General features: G+C 43.1%; 1 protein-coding gene across 1 annotated transcript in view; it reads right to left on the bottom strand.

Moving 5' to 3' along the window:
- The window catches only part of LHFPL3 (LHFPL tetraspan subfamily member 3), a 189,714-nt gene that overhangs the window by 57,162 nt on the left and 113,088 nt on the right, over positions 1-19,464 (bottom strand). The window lies entirely within an intron of this gene.

Raw genomic sequence — 19,464 nt, 5'->3', positions numbered from 1 at the left:
CTGTCTCAAATGGGAGTTTCATCTATGAAGAGTTAATACTAATTGCCAGTGAAAGCATTAGTAGCTCTGCAACTCTGCAGGGCACTTCAGCCCTGAGATTAAGTTATCAAAACCCATGAGCATTTTCTTAAATGTGTGCTTAAGAATTTTGCTAAAGTAGGTTACAATCCTGAATTACCTTAAAAAGTTGCTACTCAAATAGTTTAAAAAAAAAACCAAACAGATTTACCCACGTTATCAGGAGTTTTGGCTGAATTAACAGTTAAGATTTAGACCTTACTCTACAAAGAGATATACAACTTACATTTCTCGCCATTGGGCTTGGATTTCTCTGAAAGGACATTCATTCCCTGTGACAGCACGTAACTTCTTTGGGGACAAATCCTAAAACAGTAATGCTGACTGACTTCAAAAATCCTACTGACTTCAAAAAATCAACGTTTTTAACTGCTTCATATCAATACTCAATGATTTTGCTGTTTATCACTGGCTGACTACTGATGCCTTCTGAAAGGCCAGAAATTCAAGGTTTGGTGTTCACAAATAAACAGTTTGTGGAGATAAAGGAAGAATTTCAGGGAAATTAGGAGATGTTCATTGAAAAATCACGAGATTATGATTTTGAAGGTCAAGTGAAAGTGGGAAAGCTAAAATGTCCGATAACCCCTTTTCAGACTGGGGAGACTAACTCCTTGTGTAGTCTCATTCAGCTCAGTAGGAGTAATCCTGGTACAAGGCAGTGTTTCCCCCAGTTATGAGCATCATAATCACAATTGTTAGTCATAAATGGATTTATGTAAAAAGAATGGCTATTTTCCCTTCCCCCCAAATTTTGAAAAGCTGCTACAAGGTATTTTATCTGCCCATTAGCTCCCATCACAGATCAATTACATCAAATTACAGGTACGGAGTTTTTTTCATGATTGCATTGAAATAAAAGTCCAGTGTGGTAACTTGAAAACAAACTGTGAAAATGTAGGATGAGTATATAATGTACAGTTTCACAGATAAAATAAAATTTAAATTATGCACATATACAAGTAAAGTTTCTTAGGATATAGCTTAGGATCTTGCTAGCTCCTATTTTCTTCCTGTGCCAAAGAATTTAAACTCCTTACATTCTCTGTCATTTAAATGGGAATTTTAAACTAAAATATTTCATCATTAGACTATCAGCTGCAGACAGTGGAACAAAAGGATTTGCTTCTGCATCACGAGACGTCTTCTGGGTTCTAGTGTAAAGCTCTACGTTTTGGATAACTGTCTCTCAAGACCTGAAGGTCAGATGTTGTACAGTATTTCTCTGTATTTCAGAGAACTATGCTTTGCTCTCTTGGAAGCATGAGAAGGTAGAATTGCTATCAGTTAGAAGCTGAAATGTCTACAACTCTACAGGAAAAAGACTCATAAAACTCATTAGTAGATGTCTTAAAATGTATTCATTATGCAGCTAACTTATTTTGAAAGTTAGCCACAAAAAATGTTTAAAATAGAAATGCAAATTTTCATAAGATATTCTTAATTATACAGGTTAAGTATATTTCATAAATTACTTCTCTAACATAAGCCTTCGCTGTTCTCTTGACCAAAATAAAGATTACACATCTGTACATGAAAAAAATATAGTCATAAACAAGGTTAATAAATTTCACTGAATATCCATCTTCTGAAAATGCTCAAAACGAGCATTAACTTCTTTCTAAAAGAATAGTTTGCCATTAATTATGTGCTAGATGTGCGAAGGGGCACTATAGCTAAAAAAGGATGCAACCATAGAGATGGATTTTTGTGTGCTATCCCTCTGTTAGAGATTCCAGCTGTGCCTTTTGCCAACAATGGACCTGAAAGTTGACAGAAATGTGTTAGAAACAGAAATGCATCATTATAGAAAAGCCTGGGAAAAGGAGATATGATAAATTACATGGGCTAATTCTGAGCAGCCTGGAGTCCCAGTGGATCCTGTGAAAAATGAGGCGTGTGGATTGACAATACGGGCAGCAGAATGTCTCTCTCCAGATATGAAGACTTGATCCAGCTTTCAACCATTTTTATGTAAAGAGGAGAGTCTTGCTGAGGCCAATATTGTGTAAAAACTAGCAGGAATGAGATCAGAACTAAGGGGCAAATGTACTTGTGTTAATTACTGCACTTTGTAGGATATACGGACAACCCACGTCGGTGGTTACTCCAGTGCAATGATTCTGTAGTGAATTGAAGTCTCGGGCTTCAGCTGGTCCCTGGGCACCAAAGATGGGCAAAGCAAAACTGGGCACCGGCCACTGATGGCAGCACAGAAACAAATTTGTTTCCCACACAGGACAGGGGAGATGTTCTTTCCCTGCCGGGACAAGTTCTGTGATCATAAATGTGAAGGAGAGAAGCTCATTTCCTCTCTGGCACAGCAAAAACCAGGCAAGGGAAGATGGAACAGCTAACTCAGGATGGTACAGAAAGGGTAGGGCTGTGGTAGGTTTTTGGGGAAGGGCAATTTTCTCTTTAATCCCTTATTTTATCACCTGCTTTTGGCACATGAAGCGGAAGTTTACTCTCTGGCAGTTTATTTTGTGAGGTCTTCTATGTCGAAAAGGAACCAGAGGAAGGACCAAGGGGAAAGACATGCTAATACTCTGGAGCAGCCCAGGTAGAAATGTAAACTAATAAAAATGATGATGATGTTATAATAATATGATATGTGAAATAACTACAGCTGACATATGATCTATTGATTAAAGTCTTTCATATGACAGGATGTCAGCCAGCAGAAATAGGAAATCAATACCTCATTTAACAGTAAAGAACGACTCAACCTCCTACAGGCCAAAGAGGGACTGGATGTTTGAACAGAAACGGTATGAATTTATTTGATCTATTTTTTGTGAAAGAGAAAGGATTGGTTATACTAAATAACGTGTTCCCCTGAATTCAGCAGGGAGGGGCGGTTGTCAGGTAGCTTACGAGCAATTAGTCAGTCCAGCCAAATAACAGCTGTTCGTGCATTTCAATGCATGTTTCTGGGATGTCAGGATTTTTGGATAAACCAATGTATTTCAACAACCACAGATTCCAATAAACACGGATTTAAGTACATACAACAAAGGCACAAAAGGTCATGTTTTCAGGGCTTGGATATTATTTACATATTTGCTGCAAAATTCAGATTCTACCCCAAAAGTTGGATGTCTGCCACTGGGAGCTGACAAGCCGCAGAAAACATGCCCGTGAGGAGGCCCTGATGGAGGAACACTCTCCACAATGTATGTAAGCACACTTCTCTGGGGAGGAGCAGATGGGTGCATTGATGGTACCTGTTGGATCTCCTGGATCACAGGAGTTTTCTGATCCAGGCTACCAGACAGGCACACAATGGGGAGCTGTTTGTCCCATCCATTTTTTTTTTGAGGTGAATACTTCCATTCTAGGGTTTTTCCTCTAAAAATGCTCTCCATTCCTAAAAATGAATCTTTGGTGAAAACAGAACTAGAAATAACTCATGCATTTGTAATGGGGAGAGTAGTACAGCACAGGAACACATGATCAGTGGACGTGGTAGACTATCACATGACACTTTTATAACTGGGTTGCCGACAAAAATTCTATTGCTTCGTGAGTCCAGAGTTACTGAGAATCATGAAGGACCCGAAGGGAGATAATTTTTTGGATTGCAGGTTGTGATCTGTGGGCAGCTTATAAGGAGTCACACTTGCCTTATTTCTCTTTCTAAGAAGAGAATAAAGTGATAAAAAAGGCATGAATATAACAAAGCAATCTGTAAAACTACGTGGGAAAGCTCTTCACTGCAGTAGAAATATTGCATTTTCATGCATATAAACCACAAGTGATTTGCGGAGAAAACTGATTCTCTACGGTCTCACAAAGAAAAGGGGATTTACGTGTAGTCTCAAAAGGGAAGGTTTACCTTGAGCACTCTTCCCACCCAGTATTTCCCCTGCTTTTTTTGTGCTCCCCTTGTCAATCCTGAAGGAAGAGATGCTTCAAAGGCTGGTTACCGAGGGTGCAGGGTGTATGTGTGAAAATGCAACACACAGGGACATGAAAAACAAGCACCTCAACAGCACTGAGGTCTGGGTGCTCATCCCTGGAGGGGAACCGCTGTTTCCTTGATTAAATTCATTATTTAATCTTTGCCCTTACCACTTAACCTCACCATAGTGTAGCTATTGCTATTTCAGTTGCCAGGATGGTGGGACTTTGGCTTCCAGTCAACTAAAAGAGGTTTAGGGAGGGATCGAAGTATTCCCACCACACTGCTCTTTTGCTGTGTACATCTCTGCCCCGAACACAGAGCTCCTCTCCTAAACAAAGCCAAATTCCAATTGTTTCTCTTCAAGAACTGGAATGAATGTTTTTTCTTTACTCTGTTATATATTCCATAACTTGCTTTAGCAAATGGACCAAGTCTTTGAGAATTTACATTCAGGTGGGTTTTATTTAAGGTATGATTTACTACCAATACAATGGTGCCCTGACAACACACTGCCGTAAGTGTTGTCAGTTGTTGTTTTCCTGCAAGCCATGCTGACAGTCTCAGTGAAGAGCCAAAGATCAAAAGAGCACGAATGTTAAAAAACCTGTTAACCAAAAATACTGGAGTTAAAATTCACTGGCAATGTATTTTGGGGAAATCCACAGTAATTGCTAAATGCTGTCCACTCTCTGCTTTGAAAAGGCTTCCATCTCCAGAGCAATATATTGTTCACAAAAAATAAATTAGAAGACTATGGAGAATTAATTAATCCATAATTTCAATATGCAGAGATGAGGATAAAAGCACAGTATTATGCAAGCATGCATTTTTATTCTGCTCATTTTTGTAGCAAGCCCAACAAAGAGCTAAATTATTCTTGATTTAAGCAAAAAATATATAAATTTGAGCTCACATTCTTGACTTAATTTTAAAGTTTTCCTATTGATATAACTTGGTATCAGCACCAAGAATCACGTCCAGAGCATCATACATTCTCAGAATTCGGTACAGCTGACTAATTAAACCCTGCCACGCACCCTTAGGAAATGCAACAGCCCAACCACGTAATAGGCTCACTAGTTACAAGGAAAACACCAAGTCTTTGGGGACCTTGAAAAGGCTCCAATATCTACCTTGTCTTTTCTTAGCAAGCGATTAGCTAGCAAAAATGGTGACCTCAGAGTCTGTGTTCCCTGGTTTCAGGCAAGGGAATTGGTTCAGAGAGCCTCCTTGTTGCAGCCTCATGTCTAGCCCAGTGACATACATGGTCACTATCTGCTGGTGCAAACACACCACTCTAGGGAGGAGCGTGGTGATGTTGCCTCATCTTAGAGACAAAACACATGATGCTTCTAGTTTCACCTGCACAGCTTAGGTGAACCAGTGCTGAAGTGGAGGGGTAGTAGCCAGTGCAGCTAAGGTTGGGATGTCCCATACACAGAGCTGCTGTAATTGCCCCAAGAGACATGCTGGATCTGCATAGAGGATGAAAGAGGTGGCACTTTTGAAACAGGAATGAAAATTTTAAAAATGAGCTATTTCTTAATGTCTGAAGCTGGGAGCAGGTGGTAGCTGGGACATGGAGAGGCAACACAAAGGTATAAATACAAAGGACTTCCCTACCACAAACTCCCTGCATTAATGTCAAGAAAGGCACAACTCAAGGACATTAAGACATGGAAAGCTATACTTCACACACTGCCACAGTAGTGTCTGTTCAAGGATTTTCCATAATAGGTTACAGATTTATTCTTTCTAAACTGCCCACGTGAGGGAGATACTCTCCTCCTTTTACAGCTGAGGAACCCGAGACACACAGACATTGAACCCTGTACCACGTTTCGCTCCAGGCTGTCCAATCTGCCTCCCAAAAAATCTGCCTGCAGCTCTGCTGGGCTCCTTGGAAATGCAAAAACATTTGGGCAAGTGCCATAGCACCTGAAAGCCCACCATCACCACCACCACACACCACCCCAAAGACTTCCCTGGTGGCACAAGGGCAGCGGTGGAAGATCCAGCACCTCACCAGAGCTCAGACCAATGCAGAAACATTCGTGCCCCTGGCCACCATCATGCATTCTCCATTCTCAGGTTTCCAAGCCTGGTCTGGCAGGTCTTTGTGGCTGGGAGAGTCCAGCCACACCTTCACCACAGAAGCACAATCTTCTTTCCACTGCAGAAACTGGGACATGAAGTGAAATACAGCACTGCCCAGTGAGCAGCTATCTTATCCTTAGGACTCTTTGTGACTTTCTAGGGTTGTTCTTGAAACTATACAGTTTAAATATTTCATACTGTAATGCTGCATACAAGCTGACATCTCAGGATGAGTTTTTGAACTGGTAAAAATTAATTATCCCTCATACATACATATCATTTCTTCGGCAGGCTTGGACAATTTGTTCATTAACTACCAGCTAAAAACTACTTCATTTTTCCCTTCAAAAGGTATTTTTTGGTTAATACCATGTGTGAATAAGTGTTTTTTAGTATTATTTTCCATAGATCAAGTATTTTATTTAAGATTCCTTGAAGCTTAAGTCTCAAACACCAAAGCTAGATATGAATACTTGACCATAGTTTTGGATTTCAACCTCCGGTGGCACAAGAAATCGAGAAGCATGGGAAAGCTGATGTTTTCTATTAGATTTATTTTTTTAAGAAAAAAGAGACAGGTGAGGAAGGAGGGGCACAAGGGTTTCCCTCTACATTAAGAAATGCATAGATTGTGAAGAGCTGTCTCTGAAAAATAGCCCTGAGCCGGCTGAAAGCTTATGGGTAAGAATTAGAGACCAAGACAACAAAGGGAACCTTGTGGCTGGTGTCTACTACAGGCTGCCTGATCAAGGGGAGACTGTTGGCGAAGCCTTCTTACTCCAGCTACAGAAGGCATCGCACTCACAGGCTCTTGTCCTGCTGGGCAACTTCAACCACCCCGGCATCTGCTGCAAAAGTAGCACAGTGAGCTGTAGGCAATCCAGGAGACTTCTGGAGTGCATTGAGGATAACTTAAGCCAGGTAATAGACAGCCCTACTAAAGGGGATGCAATACTGGACCTGAGGTCACCAAGGCAAATGAGCTAATTAGTGATGTCAAGGTTGGAGGCAGCCTGGGCTGTAGTGATCATGCACTGGTAGAGTTCACAGTCCTGAGGGATATGGGTCAGGCGAAGAGTAAAGTCAGGACCCTGCATTTTAGGAAAGCAAAATTCCAGCTGTTCAAGCAGTTAGTCAATAGGACCCCCAGGAAACTGCCCTCAGAGACAAGGGAGCAGAAGAGAGCTGACAGATCTTTAAGGATGCTTTCCATAGAGTGCAAGAGCTCTTGATCCCCAGGTGTAAAAAATCAGGAAAGGAAGGCAAGAGACCAGCATGGATGAGTTGGGACTTGCTCATCAAACTAAAGGGCAAGAAGGAAATGCACAGGCAGTGGAAGCAGGGATAGGTATCCTGGGAAGAGTATAGGGATGCTGCCCGGTCATGTAGAGATGGAGTCAGGAAGGCCAAGGTGTGGCTGGAGCTGAACTTGGCAAGGGATGCAAAGAATAATAATAAGAACTTCTACAGGTATGTCAGCAAGAAAAGGAAGGTCAAAGAAAGCGTACCCCCATCCTGATGAGCAAGACTGGCAAACTGGTAACAACGGACGAGGAGAAGGCTGAGGTACTCAACAACGGACGAGGAGAAGGCTGAGGTACTCAACAACATTTTGCCTCAGTCTTCACTGGCAACCTTTCCTCCCACACCTCTTGAGTGGATGGACTGCAAGGCAGGGTCTGGGGGTGCAAAGACCCTCCCACTGTAAGAGAAGATCAGGTTCATGACCACCTGAGGAACCTGAACATACATCAGTCTATGGGATCTGACAAGATGCATCCCAGAGTCCTGAGGGAATTGGCTGATGTAGTTGCCAAGCCACTCTCCACGATATTTGAAAAGTCATGGCACTCAGGTGAAGTCCCTTGTGACTGGAAAAAGGCAAACATTGCACCCGTTTTTAAAAAGGGTAAAAAGGAGGACCCTGGGAACTACTCACCTGTCAGCCTCACCTCTGTTCCTGGGAAGATCCTCCTAGAAGCTATGCCTAAGGCACATGGAGGACAGGAAGGTGATTTGGGACAGCCAGTATGGCTGCACCAAGGGCAAGTCCTACCTGACCAACCTAGTGGCCTTCTAGGATGGAGTGACTACACCAGCGGACAAAGGGAGAGCTACGGATGTTGTCTATCTGGATTTCTCTAAGGCCTTTGACACGGTATCCCACAACAACCTTCTCTCTAAATTGGAGAGATGTGGATTTGAGGGCTGGACTGTTTGGTGGATGAGGAATTGGTTGGATGGTCACATCCAGAGGATAGTGGTCAATGGCTCAATGTCCACATAGAGATCAGTGACAAGTGATATCTCTCAGGGGTCCGTACTGGAATCAGTATTGTCTAATAGCTTCATCAATGACATAGACAGTGGGATCGAGTGCACCGTCAGCAAGTTTGCATACAACACCAAGCTGAGTGGTGCGGTTGACACGCCTGAGGAATGGGATGCCATGCAGAGGGACCTGGACAAGCTCCTGAAGTGGGCCCATGTGAACCTCATGAGGTTCAACAAAGTCAAGTGCCAGGTTCCTGCACCTGTGTCAGCACAACCCCCAGTACCAATACAGGCTGGGGGATGAAGGGATTGAGAGCAGCCCTGAGGAGAAGGACTTGGGGGTACTGATGGATGAAAAGCTGGACATGAGTTGACAACGCACGCTCACAGCCCAGAAAGCCAACCATATCCTGGGCTGCATCAAAAGAAGGTCGAGGGAGGTGATTCTGCCACTCTACTCCACTCTGGTGAGACCCCACCTGGAGTACTGCGTCCAGCTCTGGAGTCCTCAGTACAGGAAAGACATGGAGCTGTTGGAGCAGGTCCAGAGGAGGGCCACAAAAATGATCAGAGGGATGGAGCAGCTCTCCTGTGAAGAAAGGCTGAGAGAGTTGCAGTTGGGGTTGTTCAGCCTGGAGAAGAGAGGGCTCTGGGGAGACTTTATTGTGGCCTTTCAATATTTAAAGGGAGCTTATAAGAAAGATGGGGACAGACTTTTTTAGTAGGGCCTGCTGAGATAGGACAAGGGGTCATGGTTTTAAACTGAAAGAGGGTAGATTCAGACTAGATATAACGAAGAAATTTTTTACGATGAGAGTGGTGAAACACCGGCACAGGTTGCCCAGAGAAGTGGTAGATGCCCCAGCCCTGGAAACATTCAAAGTCAGGTGCGACGGGGCTCTGAGCAACCTGATCTAGTTGAAGATGTCGCTGCTCATTGCAGGGGGGACTGGACTAGATGACCTTTAAAGGTTCCTTCCAATCCAAACCATTCTATGATTCTATGATTGATGTCAGAGGTTACATGTATCATATGCCATGGAAACTGACTTATAGACTGCAGATGGCACTGGGGAAGTGCAGGACTAGGATCAAATACCTGCTGAAAATGAGAAATGGGAAGGTACAAAGCTTATGGGTTTTGCTTTCCTTATGGGCCCAGCCCTGGGCGAGGCTGACATGCACTGGTGTTAAAAGAACTTGCATCGTGTTATACAAAGCGCACTTGCTGTCACAGCCATGCACATGTCAGAAATGACACTGAGGATAAACTAATAAATCCAAGTGTACCTGCTCCGTGTCTGCACAGACCAACTCCCCTTTGGTTGGTATAAAAACACCTGAATTTTAATAACGCTGTGATGTTCTGCCACGCGCAGGCTCCCAGCTGTGGCAGTGCCTTTCTACCATGCTAGAAATCTCCAAGTTAACCACTGAACTCCATTAAGGCTGGAGTTGGCTGGGTTTGCTCAGGACAGATGTTACCTGACCTTTTCCAGTCCCAGCTCAAGGGGGGAATTAGCCGAGTACCCGCAGGGACTTGTGAGCCCTGGGATGTGCTGCCTGCACGGACCTGCCTGGACTGCCAGGACTGGTATTTGTCACCCTGTAACACACCTGGGATGCACAGTGACTCTCCTCTGAGAAATGGAGAGGGCATGAGTGAGAAACATGTGGCTAAAGGCATCATTATCTTTGGCATTTTTTAGAAAAACTCGTGCAATGTCAGCAGGTAAAGCCGTAACGCAAACTCAGAAAGCTTTGCTCATTTATTACCTAAATCAGTAACATCTTTTTCTAAGGAGGAAGTAAATGACTGTTATTTTTCTTCTTCCCCAGGATCAGAACAAAGGGCTGTTGCGGAGGATTTATGTGTGGGAGCTGGCGAACTTCCTCGACAAAAGTATAAGGCTGACTTTAATGTACTGCAATCACAAACAGTGAGGAATGAAAGGTGTTACATTGATGATGTTTATTAAAGAACACTGAACTCCAAAACCTACTTTAAAGCTGCTAAATCTGATCTGTGGTTCTATGACACGAATATGAAACAGGGGAAGTCTATCGGCTACATGGCAGCTGCTGTGATTTCTCCGTGCAAGTTACTCCACTGCCACCACCGAAGCGCTTTGCTCCAGGAAAAGCACCGACTAGGCAGCAGTAAACAAAAGATGGGCACTATCTGCCCAGACCTAATTTCTCGTAGGTCAATTCTTTGTTGCCAATGACACAACAGCAGATGCTCGTATTCAGTCACCTCACACCCTGCGATAACATCTGGACCAGAACACCAAACCAGCCTGCATCTACACTACAGCACAGTCTCCTCCATTGCTTAACTGCTGCAAAACAGTGCTGGGAAGGAGGTGGTGGGAGTGGGGAAGGGCAAGGAGGCATTCCTAACTGGTTTGAAGAATATCTAGTGATGAAACATCACAAATCTGGATTTGATTTTCATTTTTGGCTAAAACTATTTCCATGCTCAGTTTTTTAAAGAAAATTTTATGTTGTCTACAGCCACTTTTCACCAGTCTCAGCCTAGGTAAAAACCTACTGGAAAATGGTTTGAAGGAAGACCTTGACCAGTCTTACAGAGAGTCCTTCAAAGCAAGCCCTTAGATTTGAAAGCTGCAACAACAAATTCTTATGTGGAAAACCTTATTGTATCTTCCAGATGAAATCAGTGCAGAAGAGTGAGTTAAACTCTACCCATATAACCTATGTGTCACACAAAACACTGATACTTATTTTTAAAACAACTATCTACCCATGCAGAATATGCCCTCTAATCACAGGACTTCCAAGTGTCTTTGCACACTTTTTTCCTTTTGCAAATGTCAAGATCACTAAGGGATTAATGATAACATTTTACAATTACATTATTTTTGCTTCTCAGCAGTTGATAAAAAAGCCCTTACAGCACAGGAATTTTACTTTTTTTTTTTTTTTTTTCCTGATTGTGAGATCAAATGCAGCCAAACTAATTATCTGCTATTCTCAAATGACAAACATGCAAACAAAAATATTTGCAGCAAAGCAAGGAAAGTGCCAAATTTCTTTGTAATGCAACAGAAAAACAAGGGTTGCAGTATTTTTACATGGTTTGATTAAAAGTTATCTCTCAATGGGACAATACGTCAGATGTTATTGCAAGGTCAGCGCTGCTGAATGAAGCTGAACCATATTCAACCTCTGATTTTGCAGCAATGTACGTCCTTATGTCACTACTTGGGACTACTGCAGCACAAAGCCAGAGTACAATGTGCTCAGTTTGTCCTTTCCATTGCTTCATAAGCAGCAAGAACAGCCCCAGGAAGGCACAGCCACAGCGTGAGATTCATGGAAGAGTTGGGAGAAGCTCCTGAGCTTTCTCTTGGGAATACACTTGGAGGACAAAGCCAGGAGCAGGAGAATAGTGGTCCCTAGGGAGGCAGATGGACAACAAAGCAGCCTCAAGCAATGAACCTGAGTTGCAACGATGGCTCATCATCACAAGCTGATATGGCTTCATGATTGCGATGAAGGACCCATTCATTATCAGCTTGGGTCTCTGGAAATCTCCAATGTCAATGCAATTCTCTGGCTGCTGCAAGTTGAGTACTGCTGATCTGAAGAGTGCAGTATATAGTCATGCAGAAACATCATTTACCCCCTCATAGTCCAATTGCATAATTTCATTGCTATGTAAACGGCTCTCCGCAGGGGGCTCGGCAGGCACACTCGATAACCACTCCATACATGCAAAATAAGGATCTGAACTGCCGATTTGCAGTGAAGTTTCAACTGTGAAAACAGCACACAGAAAGTTCAATGTGCAATTAACCACAAAAGCAACACTGCTTCAGTTTTTAGGAGCATTTACAATATGATGCCCGAGCTGATTTAATAGTATGGAAAAGACAGCAACTGACAACGTCTCTGAGGAACAGAACAAACACAAGTATATTTAAGTCACAGATGTGACAGAAATGGTAGGTGGGACATAAATGATCAAAACGGTCAAGGTTTTCAAAAATTGACTATAATTTGGAAGATATTTGGGGTAGCCAAGTTGTAATAGAGGCGTGATTTTCAGAATACACTGAGTAGCTTTCCTTTGTCAGCAATGTCACTGCATGGTATCTCAAACTGGGCACCCAGGAACTGTGACATCCTCAATGACAGCAGTTTTTGATGCCAGCCACCAGAAGGATGAGGTGCTCAGAGGCAATGGTCTCTGCTCACACTCTCAGCTCTAGGTTCGCTGGGACACAGGCTGCTCTTCTGCCCATTTCTTTGAGACCTGAGTGCAGCCTGAGCTCACCCAGATTCAGCGTAAGTAGGGGCACATTGTATTAATTTTTAAGAACATTCTTTCAGGATTGTTCCATTTGTTCATTAGTGAAAGAACTATGAACTGCATGGGAGAGGACAGTTAAAACCCTGCCCTCACCGAGTATTTGATCATTTCTAAAACTGTGGAAAAAATACGCATGCAGAATAGAGAAAATCAAAAAGGTGAGAGAGACTCTGGGTGAGAGAAATTTGTGGAAAAGCTTCTGTCTTTGAGTCACGATAGAAAGACCGAGAGCTTAAAACTTTGTGAGATAATCCAGATTAATCCTTGTTCATGTTCTCTCCTCCTTTTCTTCCCTTCCTTCACCTCTCTCAACCTGCCACCTCCTCTCTAGCATAGCTCAAGCCTCAAATTCATCCTTTACTTCAAATTCTCACACATCCAAGTTTATTTCAGTCTTTTGAATGGAAGCAAACAAATGTTATTTTCATGGCTTGCTCTCCCAATGCCTTCTGCACCGTTTGATACATTAATTCAGATTATCATTCTGTGCACTTTTTGCATTAATTCTCAACTGACTGACCCTCTTCATCTGTAATTATTACCATGAAGGTTTTGAATATCATTAAACTCTTCTCACTGACTGCATTAACTTTAAAAGGTAATTTGATTAATTCTGCAAGCCACTGGTAGATGGAGATTTAACGCCTCATGGAATTCCTGCATTATCAGTATTTTGCAGCAACTAGATCTGAAAGATAAACGAAATCCTTGGAGACTAGATGAAAAAGGTTGGTTGTTTTTGCAAAAGATTTTAAGTAATTTCGTTAAACTTTAAAAACAGTGTTCTAAATTGTTTTTCTCAGAATTACAAACAGATCATTCCTCTGCATTCCCCTGCAGTACTGATTTAATAACTTTTCATTTCTGTGAAACGCATATATTGCCAGAGCTCAGCCAAAGGTTCTTCACTTGGGAAAACACAATGACTGTGAGGCAGCAAAAGTTATCAACTGATAAATTGTAGAACAATATAGCCTGCCAAAATAGTCAACATGTAAAGACTTCACCTAGCTTCAAAACTTCTTGGAGACCGAAGAGGCATGTTAATGCAGTTTGCAGTGACTGGTGTCACCTATAGCTGATGCTAATGAGTTTAAATAAAAGTGCTGGAGGACGGTAATGGTGTAAAAGATGGTGCGTAGTCTTAGTGAGCAGCAATGTGCTGCATTAATGGCCCACTGTAAGGAACTGCAGATAATAATTCTCTAGCAGAGATTTCCAACGTCTCCTCCGTAGGCATGTCTGATGGCTGTACTGCCAACCAGCTCTTTTCTGCATGTATTACTTCAAGGGCAGCAGAAAGCAATTTTCATTAAAATTTCCTAAATGTTAATAAAGGCTCAAATTACAGATTAGAGCAGGGAGTTAGGGCTACATGCTTCCTTGCATGGCACATATTGAAGGGCAGTGAAAACAGAAATGCCCCAAGGAACAGGCGTTAAAGGAGAGGCAGTACCTGTAAAATCGTCCTTCTGACCCATGCCAGAGAACAACAGCTCCAAAGACAAACCGCTAACCCAGTGAGGCAGAGCTGCTGGAGAACGGATGAGTTGAAGGGATGGCTGCTCCACAGGCAACTCCAAATTTATCCTAATTTCTGCAACATTTATCCCAATATAGGAGAGAAAACCCCATTCATTACTGTGACATGCTAATGAGGAGACTTACAAACAGGCTGAGGCTGAGGTGGTGCCGGGCAGTGGCAGCAGCTGCCACAGGAGCAGAGGTGTCTGGTCATCCCCCAGAAAATATCTCCCTAACTGTGCATGCGTAGAAGGATTTCTGCAAGGGCTGGAAGGTGCTCCCTTGCCATGCTCCCATCCCTTTGCCATCAGCCTTTCTTCCAGCAGGGTGGCACAGAGCAGACTGTTGAATGGCTGTAGACCCTTCTGGGCATGCAGCTGGTTACGGAGGCAATGTTTGTTTTTTTTTTTTATTCTAGAGAATCCTTCAGAATTTGAGTTTGTTTTTTAAAGCTGTAGATCTTGCAGGTGCAAATATACTCTTCCGGGTGTTAGGCAGCTGTAACAAGCACCTGGCCAGCAGGCTGGAAGAGAACTCTCTGAGGAGCTTGCTGTTTTCGTATTTATTTCATATGAAGTCTTTGGCTACTAATTGCAATGACCTCCAATGACCTTTTAAACTGAAACACCTAATTAATGTAAGTCAAGGAAACAATACTTTAAGCTACGTCAATACAAGTAAACCAAACTGCTGGTGCATGGGCACATGCACTGGCCTGGTTTTGTCCATCATTTTTCACTGTTAGTTCAATTTCTGGCACGGTTTTGGCATGACCATCTGTTTTTCTCCCATACAATGCTTAGGAATGGCTCAGGGCTTAGCATGCCAACACCAGTTCAAGTAGTGGTTGGAAGTGGTCTGGTAGATCAGCTATATGTAAGTCATGTCCAGCCAGCTGGTTGCGTGGCCACAGAATGGTCCTTTGCTCATTTTAGTTACCGAGACAGATCCAAGGATTGGAGGATGCAATAAAGGGAAAAGGTGATCACATTTAAAGGGAAAAAATCAGAAAGATCTTCCCAGTCTATGCTTCATGATTTTGCAGTCTGGTATCCCATAAGAATTAAATTATTTTTATTGGGCTATCTCTGGAAGAACACCACTGCTTTCCTTCTTCCCAAAACTTGCTCCTTTGGCCTAACAGAATTTGTGGTTTTGCCAGTAAATTGCAGTATACTTCACAGAACTAAAGTGCTAGGAAAGAACTATTGGGCAGCTCTAAATACCTCACCTGTAGCTGCATTTGAACTACGTGCTGAAAACTCCAACTAGAACCGCAGAGAAAACATGAGACAAACAAAAGACGCAGAGAAATGAAGTGGTTTGTTTGAGGTCTAGTAATAAGTACATATTTGAGTCTTTCATGGCACAGGTAACAGAAAAGGATCATGATACTATCATCAAGTGCTGTGGTACTATTAAACACACAAGACACTGCATTTTCAGAGGGCTGTAGCTGGGGGGTTGGTGTACCTCTCTCTCCGTATCAGGGCCCTGAGGACCCTTCTCCCCTGGGGTTTGGTTGCTTGGGCTCAGAGCCAGGTTAGATAGGCTGTAGGTGTCCAGCCTCAAAGAGAGCTGCAGGAAACCTTAGCTAAGTCCCTCCACTTTGCTCAGGAGCCACACTGAAGCTGAGGCTCCCACCCTTGGTCTCTGTCTGAGCTACGTGGCAGGAGAGCCCATGCCCTGTCTCACGTCTAGAGTACAACAGTGGGAACACTCCTGTGCTGCTGGGACTAATAATGTGGTCCTGAAAGGCATGTAAAATGTGCACAGGGAATGCACTTTTGCTGTTTCTAGAAACACAACAACTATGAAGAATACAGTGAAATCGTCAAGCAGGAGGTTTATAGCAAATAAAAGGAATGATTTTTTTTCTCCTACAAAATGAGTAATTGAACTGTGAATGCAACACTGCAGAATGCTGTAAAAAATAAATATATGAATTAGAAAAGGGGCTAGACAAATCAGTTTACAAAGGATAAATTCATACCCATATTCCAAGAAGGTGGATTAGATGGCCTTTGTAGGTACCTTCCAACAACTAAACTATCCTATCCTGTCCTGTCCTGTCCTGTCCTGTTCTAACCTATTCTAAGTTTTTTTTTACATTTTTTTTTGCTACAGAACCAGGAAGGGGAAATCAGGCCAAAATCCAGTTGTCATATTTATCTTGAACAACTATTCAGTAAAAGCAGGGATTCATGGACACAATTCATCATTTTAGCTTTTTGGGTTAATGAGTATAATTTGTTCCTCTAAAACTAGCGTGTTTGCATATGATATTGTCTGCCGCTGCAGTTTGTCTAGGAAGAAGTGCCTGTGGAGGACGATTAAATGCCCTGTGGGTCTGCAATGCAAAGGTCCCACTCCAGCAAATGGGACCCACACAAAACGCTTTGACAGTGCAAGTTCAATAACGTTCAGAGCTTTCTAAGCCCTCACTAGCCAGCCACCAGAAACAGCTTCAACTCCACCCTTAGTTATGGTCTTAGTATGTTCAAACTGCTTTTGTAGTTGCTGTCTCTACAAGTCGTAGAGCCAATTAAACGTCTGCTAATGAGCCCTATTGTTGGATCAATGCAGAGAAATTGATCTACAGAAATAAGTCAGGATTTCTCACAGGTCAGCTTGGCTTTGTTCTCAGCTCAGGAGAAGACAGCGTGTTTAGCAGTGCTGAGTCCAGTTGGACTCTAGTCTGAGTCTAGTTGGAGGCCTGTAGCTAATGGTGTTCCCCAGGGGTCAGTACGGGGTCCGGTCCTGTTTAACTTATTGTCATGGTTTAAAGCTGGGCTGGCTATTAAACCTGCAGCAGACGCTCTCTGTTAACCCTCCCCCCCCACCCGAAGGGAAAGGGAAAGGGAAAAGGGAGAGAGACTTACGGGTTGGAAAGTTAAAACAGTTTTAATAAACCTATAATAATGAAAAAGAGTATAATAATAATAATGGAATAATCAAATATATACAAATATATATACAAAACCAAGATCGAGCTCCCCCGATGTCGGCAACGTCACCACTGGCACTGCCGGGCAGGCTCCGGGAAGGCCCAGGCTGGGCCTAGCGACGGTCGAAAGCTGGATTCAGGGATGCACAGATCGGGATCGGGGGCAGCAGGAAAACAGACGGAGTCCTCCTTGGACACCGGCCATAGCAGAAAAGAACCAGAGCCGAGACTCTCGTGATCCCCCCGCTTTATACCGAGAATGACGTGTATGGGATGGAATACCCTCGTTGGTCAATTTTGGGTCACCTGCCCTGTCTGCTCCCCCCTGCAGCTGCGACCCCCCTTCGGCTCTTCACTCATAAGCAGTGAGGAATTCAGCAGTGACCTTGGTTTCTCTAAGACTAAGTACAGCAAGAGCCTTACTGCACAACATCCCTACCGCTGCCTCAGCGATAACTACAAACTTCGAGCGTTACCAGTCCTGGAAGCAGACACTGTCTGCAAAACATGTAGTTAGTTTCAGAAAGTGCAGTTACTTAGAGGAGACTTAGCTGAAAGTAAAAAATCACTGAAAGGAAAATCGGCCTGGTTTAGGCCAAACCAGGACACTTATTCATCAATGATCTGGACGAAGGGACAGAATGTACCCTCAGCAAGTTTGCTGATGACACAAAACTGGAAGGAGTGGCTGATAATACACCAGAAGGCTGTGCTGCCATTCAGCGAGACCTGGAGAGGTTATAGGGCTGGGTGGAGAGAAACCTAATGAAGTTCAACAAAGGCAAGTGTAGGGTCCCATACCTAGGGAGGAATAACCCCATGTACCAGTACAGGTTGGGGGCTGACCTGCTGGAAAGCAGCTCTGTAGAGAAGGACCTGGGAGTTCTGGTGACCAACAAGTTCACCATGAGCCAGCAATGTGCCCTTGTGGTCAAGAAGGCAAATGGTGTCCTGGGGTGCATCAGGAAGAGTGTGGCCAGCAGGCCGAGGGAGGTTCTCCTCCCCCTCTACACTGCCCTAGGGAGGCCACACCTGGAGTACTGTGTGCAGTTCTGGGCCCCTCAGTTCAAGGAAGACAAGGACCTACTGGAGAGAGTCCAGTAGAGGGCTACAAAGATGATCAGAGGACTGGAGCATCTCTCTTACGAGGAGGGGCTGAGGGACCTGGGTCTGTTTAGCCTGGAGAAGACTGAGGGGGGATCTTATCAATGCTTACAGATACCTTAGGGGCAGGTGTCAAGGGGATGGGGCCAGACTCTTCTCAGTGGTGCCCAGAGACAGGACAAGGGGCAATGGGCACAAACTGAAACATGGGAAGTTCCATCTCAATATGAGGAAAAACTTCTTTACTTTGAGGGTGACAGAACACTGGAACGGGCTGCCTAGGCAGGGTGGGGAGTCTCCTTCCCTGGAGATATTCAAAACCTGCCTGGACGCGACCTTGTGCAACGTGCTCTGGGGGAACCTGCTTTGGCAGGGGGTTGGACTAGATGATCTCCAGAGGTCCCTTCCAACCCTTAACCATTCTGTGATTCTGTGATTTGTTCTCCTCTATTCCAAAAAAAGAGTCTGCTTGTTTCAAACTGTGCTCAATATTCTCTTAAATGTATAGACATCTCAGTTGCCATAAAGCAGTGTATGAAAATGCATAATAATAATTTATTGTGCGCACCTCACCATCTAAGCTACATGGTGTTATTTCTGCTTCCTGACTGGACCAGTTTAAATAGTGAAATAATAGATAATGGGTAAAAAACTTCAGAGACAAATTTTTGGATAAATAATACTGCTTTGTTTGATAAAATATGTTTTTAATTAATAGGTTCTAGGTCATTATTTTTCTGTGTCAGTGCAGTGAAATGGACCTAGGTCTTTGCCAGGCCTGCGTTTCTATTATTCTGTAACATATTCCTGTATCAGTCAAGTCTTGGAAATAGAAACGTGTCAGACATTTACAGACAAAAATATCTACAGTAAATTTGCACAAACACAACATCATCATCTTAATTAAACTTCGATGTTGTTTGAAATTCCTAATTTTTTAAAATGTACACACTGTGAGCTATGTAGCATTGCTACTGGATATACAGCTTAGAGAGAAACATGGTGCTCTTGAGTTCTCCTGAAAAATTCTGGATTATATTCATAAGATCTGATTTATCAATAAATATATTGATGAGAGGAAACAATAAGCTCTTACTTCCAGTGTCAACCAGTATCCTTTTTTTGACGATTCAACTGCATGTATTCATATATACTTCTTTTTTGCAAGCTTCAGCTGCAATGGCATTCAAATTA

The sequence above is a fragment of the Nyctibius grandis genome, chromosome 5, assembly GCF_013368605.1.
Source record: "Nyctibius grandis isolate bNycGra1 chromosome 5, bNycGra1.pri, whole genome shotgun sequence".
Lineage (NCBI taxonomy): Eukaryota > Metazoa > Chordata > Aves > Nyctibiiformes > Nyctibiidae > Nyctibius > Nyctibius grandis.
The sequence above is the reverse complement of the archived record's forward strand: the minus strand, read 5'-3'. Positions and strand labels throughout refer to the sequence as shown.